Source organism: Mus pahari, chromosome 22, assembly GCF_900095145.1.
Source record: "Mus pahari chromosome 22, PAHARI_EIJ_v1.1, whole genome shotgun sequence".
NCBI lineage: Eukaryota > Metazoa > Chordata > Mammalia > Rodentia > Muridae > Mus > Mus pahari.
Window position 1 is genome coordinate 27,571,376 of NC_034611.1, and position 7,543 is coordinate 27,578,918.

The following is a 7,543-nucleotide window of genomic DNA, read 5'->3' on the forward strand; positions in this document are numbered from 1 at the left end:
CTAGGTGTGGTGACACAGCCTGCATCAGTTCTTGGATGTAGTGGTGAAAGGATAAGGAGTGCAAATCCAGCCTCCACTAAGTAGTAAGAAGTTTAAGTCACGCCTGAAAAACATAAGGCCTTGTCTGAGGGGTAGTGGGGGAGGGAGGGAGGGAGGGAGAGGGAGAGGGAGAGAGAGAGAGAAGAAAAACACAAAAGGAAGAAAAATAAAAAAAGTAATTTGATTTCATAAAAAGAAAGTGATACCAAATGTTATTTGTTTGGTTGTAGTTTCTATCCTTGCCACAAGATATGAGAAATGAAAATGAGGAATGTCAAATATAAAATCACCCAAGACAGAGAAGAGGATACTGTTCCACCTTAACGTGAAGCAAGCAAGAAGGGTCACTGGAGCAACAAGGATACCAGACATTGGTTCTGGATCAGACAAGTGATGGTGGCCATGTGGGCAGGGCTGAACTTCTCCCGGCCTTGCTTTTCCCAGTGTGAGTGCTAACTCACTCAGTGTCTTCAGGTAACTCTTCCAGATTGTGTTTTTATTTTAATGTAATTACAATGAATATATAACTTGTATAGGAATTGCTACTCAAGGGCTTATGAAAAACAGAAAACACCAGAAATACAGAACAAAATAGAGAAATGGTTGAAAAAAAAATATGGTTGTTCAAGCTAAGTCTCCGTCTGCCACTATCTAAAACGCTGTAAAAACATACTCATGAATACTTTCTCACCAGTCTGGGAGCCTTGTCTGAAAGTGACTAAACTCACAAACAAAATGAAAATGCAGTACACCCCACCAAGTCCAGGCCCTGCCTCCTGGGCTAATGCTGCATCAGGAAATGAGTTTCACTACATCCATGGCGTCTCAGTCTGAAACTCTCAGCACACATCTCTGCAGAAAAAGGAACAGGAGGCTCATCTCCGCCTGTAACTCCAGTTCCAAGGAATCTAACACCCTTTTCAGGGCTCTGTGGACATCTACACACACACACACACACACACACACACACACACACACACAGACACAATGTAAATAAATCTGTACTTTTTTCTGCGAGATAGTAGAACATGGCCTTAGCATGTTCAAAGCCCCAAAAGGTTTTCAAATTATTGACATAAAATCTAAACAGTAATTTTTAGATTTACTGATGGCATCTGGACACAAAGAACTCAGGAAAGCCAATTAATGATAATAATAATAATAAATGTGAACAATGTATCAGTAGCTTAAGAAGTACACATGATTTTTACCTTGCTTTTATTAGCACAAAGTGAACCACCAACTCAAGCCCTTCCTCAAATTCTCTAAAATAAAAAAATCCTGGAAACATAAAACTCTGATTGATTCAGGGCAAGAAGGAAACTTATTTGTCAAGGTTTTAACTTAGTACACATTCCAAACTTTCTAACCCCTTGGTCAATGTGCATACATTCTAGAAACACCACTAACCATACACTGAAGTCCACTGAAGGAGAGGATCATCAGATGTTTGATGATCTTAGGAGTTTGATGATAGTACTGTCTGTCATGTTGACAAGATATAAGAGACAAGCTTCTTAGGGTGACTATGAAGGAGTGTCTATAATCCATGCTGAATGGGAATGAGACCATTCGATGGGCTGGGGTCCCACACTGAATAAAGAGGAAAGAAAGCAGAGTACCAGTATCCACTGCTCTCTGAATATGGCCAGGTATAATGTGACCAGCCCCTCCCGTGCCTGCCATGGACTGCACGCTTCCTTGATTTGCTTTTGTGCAGTAATTTTTCACTGCAGTAAGAACAGTAATTAATGCAGGTGTTTAAAAAAGCAATTAACAGGACCTCAATATCATCTCACTTTAGGAAATAAGCATCTTAACACGCTTGACTATAAAATATGGGGCAACACTGCAAGTCACCTATGCCAATACCAATCAGGGTAATTAGCTGTCAACAATGTAAGGTAGAGATGCAGTAAAGCTGTGGGCAGCTGTGCAGCAAAATTGTGTGAATAATGTACTCAGGCTTGGTATCTACTGAAACTCAAGTCCTTTATGATCCTCCTTGCCCAGAGCTCTCCTTTCTGTCATCTTTCTGCCTCAAGTTACTTCCGTGTATGGAACCATCAGAGCTTTCCGCCTGCCCAGTGAACTATGTTTGGACTCTACACACCTGCTTTTTAAATATGCCTCCCTGTCTTCCTTCTTAGCTGGGTATGCAGAGCGTTCAGCTGGCTCAGATCAGCATTTCACTGGTCACATAGTGCCTCTCTAATTCACAGTGAACAAGGCTAAAAAAAGTTCTTTTTGGCATGATAGTGTTATGTGCCAGGATCCCAGCACTCAGGGGGCTGAAGCAGGAGGAAGTGAGTTCAAGGCCAGCATGGGACCTTACCCCCAAATAAACAAATTCCTTCTGTTTAAAGCTAAAACAACTACTACTGTCATTCTCTAAGTTTGAAAGTTTCTAGCGTTCACAGTGTCACTCGGTAAGAGAGCATGTGCTGGCATTCCCAACATAAATAAATGATTATATAATGAACAAAAACTAAGAAATGTCTACACTTTGTCCAATTTCTAGAATATTCACTGCAGCATTGATTACCATATACATCACAGCTATTTGTAACTTTCTGGCAAATCCTTTTACATTTCCTAATCATTAATATTTAATAACACTATTACTCGTTTAATACCAGTTCAACCGACCCCTGGGATCACCTGCCCTGTGTCCTGCACTCTTCTGAGTTGCTGGGGAACAACACTGACATAAGGAGACGCTCACGTGAATGTGATTACAGGATAGGAAGGTAAATGAGCTGAGTAGACTTAACAGCACATTATGTGGTAATCAACGCTGAGGAGAAATGCAGAGCAGGGAGAGAAACACTGCAGGTGTGTTGCACTTTTAGGAATTGCAACTATTTCTTTTGACAATACCACCAGGAAACATTTGTTTAGATTTTCACTTCTTTTTAAAACATATGATCCCAAGCCAGGTGGTGGTGGCACAAGCCTTCAATCCCAGCACTCAGGAGGCACAGGCAAGAGGATCTCTGTGAGTTTGAGGGTAGCCTGGTCTACAAAGTTCCCAGGACAACCAGGACTACACAGAGAAACCCTTGTTTGGGGGGAAAAAAAAAAAAAAAACCCTATCTAGATGGAAATAAATTGCCACTCCTTTTCACATTTGCAAATGGGAATTTTACTGTAATATCATCTTAATGTTTAGAGGAACTGTAAAACAAAAACTTCAGTCTTTAAGTACCTGGGTGTGGTTACACATACTGATAATGCCAGCACTTGAGAGGTGGAGGCAGGAGGTGAATGTCATCCTTGCCTTTACAGCAAGTCTAGATGTTTCCACCAGACTACAGAGTCTATATGAAAAAGGAAAGGGGGGGGGGAGGAGAGAGGCGAGAGGAGAAGGGAGAGGGGAGAGGAGAGAGGAGAAAAAGGAGAGAGGAGAGGGGAGAAGTGGGGGAGGCTGGGTAGTTGTGGCACACAGCTTTAATTCCAACACTTAGGGGAGGCAGGGGTAGCTAGGGCTACACAGAAAAATCTTGTCTCAAATAAATAAGAAAAAAAGAAAAGAAAACACAGAGCAAAACAGAAAAGTGCAGTTAATATGATGACACTATAAACGACACTATCCACATTGTTGCTTTGGCAATTTTTACAGGAAATAGACATAATATATCCATTTCATAAGTTAGTGGTTTTACTAAACTGTGTAATATTCCTTTTTTTACAGGAAATAGACATAATATATCCATTTCATAAGTTAGTGGTTTTACTAAACTGTGTAATATTCCTTTCTCATAGAGACATTGTACTGATGTGCTACCTATCTAATAGAAATCGGTGTGATCATAGTACTGTTCATTTTCATGTCTTTTTAAGCGTTATGATACCTTTTAGCTGAGCTCTTATATATTAAGAGAATGAAAAGCCTCTCCAAAAGAAATCTCTGTACCCTACTCCCAGCCTTCTTCAGATACATTTAAGCCAGCGTATAACATAGCTATACTGTGGTTTAAATCTTATCAGAATGTTATCAAAATGTGTATATAAGTTCCCTTCGTTATCAGTATGAAAAAAGGTTAAATAAAGTCTATGATAAGTGGTCATTTAAGTTCTTTCTTGGCAACTCTTTTAACAAACCTTCTAGAGGTCTTCTACCTTGTTCATTTAGGTTTTAACCTAGGCAGCAGTATCTACAAAACAAATCAAGAACATTAAAACAAAACAAAACCCTTTTAGAAGGAAGTTAGACTAAGATAAAGGCCTCAGAAAGGACTTAACAGATTACTGGATTCCTTAAGAGGCTGAGAACTAATGGAAGTGGTATTGATTCTTTCTAAAAGATCCACCAGCAAGATCATACAAAGAATTGTGCCTCATTTTGAATATTTAAAGGTCAAAATGTCGTGAATTCGTTTTTCACATACAACATTATCTTTCTCGACTTAACTTTCATCATCAGTGAAAGAAATGTTTGGAAAAGAGACAGTTTAACAACTATAAATGGAATCTGAGGACAGCACCAAAAGATAGCAAGAAAGAAAACACCATACGTGTAAGAAGAGATGAGAGAGCACAGAGACGATATGAGCTGAGTGCTTGAGCAGATGCAGGTGCAGAAGAAATTTCACTGTAAAGAATGCTAATAAATATTTTAATTATTTGTGTTTATTTCAGTGTTGCGGGTCTAAGCCCAAGGTCATCAGCTTGACAGACAAGTTCCCTTAAGCTTGGTCACCAGCCCCATTAAGATATCTTAAAATATTTGTTAGTTTTCTTTTCTTTCTTTTTTGTTTGTTTGGTTTTGGTTTTCAACAGAGTTTCTGTGTGTAGCACTGGCTGTCCTAGAACTCCCTTTACATATCAGATTGGCCTCGAAATTAGAGACCTACCTGACTCTGCCTCCTGGCTGGGATTAAGACTTTATTTTATAGATCGCTGTTAATAAATGTTCAAGTAAAATTAAAAGAGATGTCCAATTATCAACATGTCTTTGGAGGCAATGAGTAATTTTGCTCCCCCCGATTCTAGACCTCAGCTTTAGGGGATAGATCAGAGAAGAGATTCTGAAAGACAATACTTCCTTCACTTCCTGTGCCAGGCACGTTTTAATCTAAAAACCAGAAATTCAGTTTTGTCTCACTAAGAGAGCTTCTGCATGGTCCAATCTTGGAGATGGGGCACTAAATTTTCAGGCTAGAGTGGGGTGCATTTTTCAACTCATCAGCCAAAAGGAACTGCCTTTTTAAAAGATTCTCAAAATCTTTTAAAAGGGGGGGGGGTTGTTGAAAAGCAGATTGATCCTGAGAATCCACTGTTGTCACTACAACTTCTACCATCTGTTCTGTTACCTTTTCCTAAGCTTTGCTATTTCCCTGTACCTATGTGCTAGGCCTGAACAGGTTTTATTTGGCTATGATTGGCAGAATTCAGAGCTGATGTTAAGAACAAGACTTACGTGAATGAATATTTATCCTATCGTTATTTATGTACCAGACACTTCGATGAGTGATCTACATTTTATTTAGCCCTCACAACTCTGACATATCAGTGCAATATCTATTTTACAAATGTAGAAACACCTTAAAGGGCTAGGTATCCCGCCCAAAGGTTAGACAGATAACAAAACCTCAGAACATACTTCAAACTAGACAGATAATCACTGCCTCACTCGTGGAATAAAGTTCACTTACTTTTGTAAATCGTAAACTATAAAAACAAACAAACAAACAAAAAACCGTACAGACAATCGAAACCTAATGCTACCACTTTCACAGGGGCCTAGTTTCATAAGTTAAGTGAATTCCAGTTTCCTGAGGAGTGAAAAAAATAATAGTCGCATTTAAGCTTGTCGTGAGCTATCCATGTATAAAATGGGTCTTAACACGGGCGCTGTGGGTCACTGCAATCCACTGGTTATTTAACCCTACTTTACCCTCTGATTATTCGGAGGCGGACACAAACAAGCAACAGAAAAACAAACACTGATCACCGTCGAGTGCATTAGCGCCAGCACTAACGGTCACTATGCTCGGTTAAGTTTCTGACTGCAAAACAAGGTAAGTGCCACTGCCCTCCTTCCTCCGCGTCGCGTCGCGTCGCGTGTGCAGTGAGCCCTAAGCCCGGGACACAGGTGCAGGAGCTTGCTAGGACTTCCCGCAGGCCCGGCTTTGCACCGAATTAAGTACCACCTTTACCCACAGCACGCAGCCTTTCCGCCACCGTTCACCCCACACGACCGGTTCGTCTGGTTCACTAATCTTTCCCCGCTGAGCGGGACCGAGATTTCGGGGCTGTAACCCTTCGCCCCACCCTGCCCTTCCACTCGAGGCCCGCGGATCCCAGGCAGGGTTGTTCAGGTGCGCGAGCCGCAGGCCCAGGAGGCGCTCGCGGGCCCCCCAAGGCTGACCCCCCAGCCCCGGGCCTCGACGGGCCGCCGACCCAGCACGCGACACTCGGGAGTCCCCAGAGTGGGCACCGGAAGCCCACGGAGCACTTCCAGCGCCCGGGGCCCGGAGGGACGGGCCGTGCGAAGCCTGAGGGCCCTAAGTCTTCCCGCCCGGGACCCGCCCGCTTCCCAGGAGGCTGCAGGCTTGGGCTGGGCCACAGGGCTCGCGAGCTGGGGAAAAGTCCCGCACTCACGTGCTGTATCGCCGCTGAAGTCGCGTGAGGGTGGAGAGCCAGCGAGGAGCACCGCAAGGCGGCGGGACCGCAGGGGCTTTACTGGAACCTGAGGGCTGGACCGCGGAGGGGCGGGGCTCGTGGGCGGAGTCCCGGCGGGGCGGGGCGAGGGCGGAGCTTGTGGGCGGGACCGAGGTGAAGTTTTGCTTTTGGTGGGGAGCTTGCTGCCCAATCCATTTTCGCTCCCAGTTTTCTTTGCTGCGCCTCCACCCGCTGACCTTTTAAAGAATTCTTACAAAACCCATAGTTGACTTTAGGCAGTAAAATATCTGATCTGGTCTGGGGTTGGGGGTGGGGGGGGCTCGGAAGTGAAGGGCACTTGTTGCTCTTGCAGAGTTCCTGGTTTGTAGCTCACAAACATCTAGCACATTCCAGAGGAACTGACATTCTCTTCTGATCTCTCCAAGGCAGCAGGCTTGTGTATGTGTGTGTGTGTGTGTACAAACATGCAACAAAACATCCATTCATACATGCAAAGCAAAACAAATAAACCTTAAAAAAAAAAGAAAAGAAAAGAAAAGAAAAACAACACAGATCTGGACAAGAAAATAGTGTGAAATGCTAGCTCTTAAGCATCCTTCTGTAGAGTGTACACCTTCCCAGAGACATCTTACATGCTTATTTTATTTATTATACATTTTTATTTTATTTAGTCATCAGAAAAGCTTTGTTATGTGTTTAGTGCCACATACCTTTTCATAAGAATGGTGCAAGTAAATACCGTGAAATGTGGTAGGTAAACAGATGTTCAATTTGCCTAAAGTCATCAGACTTTGCTAATCTCAAAATGCCTATAGTGATGGGGACTCAAGGTCACATCCTCCTATTGCATGAAAATTTAAAATATCTGCTGGAAAAA

General features: G+C 42.6%; 1 protein-coding gene across 1 annotated transcript in view; it reads right to left on the reverse strand.

Annotated features, from left to right (window-relative positions):
* The window catches only part of Cpne3 (copine 3), a 46,977-nt gene extending 40,229 nt beyond the window's left edge, over positions 1 to 6,748 (reverse strand). Inside the window, exon 1 of the mRNA XM_021221938.2 lies at positions 6,646 to 6,748. The gene's annotated coding sequence lies outside the window, so the exon portion shown is untranslated. The remainder of the gene's footprint in view (positions 1 to 6,645) is intronic.
* Between the last annotated feature and the right edge of the window lie 795 nt (positions 6,749 to 7,543).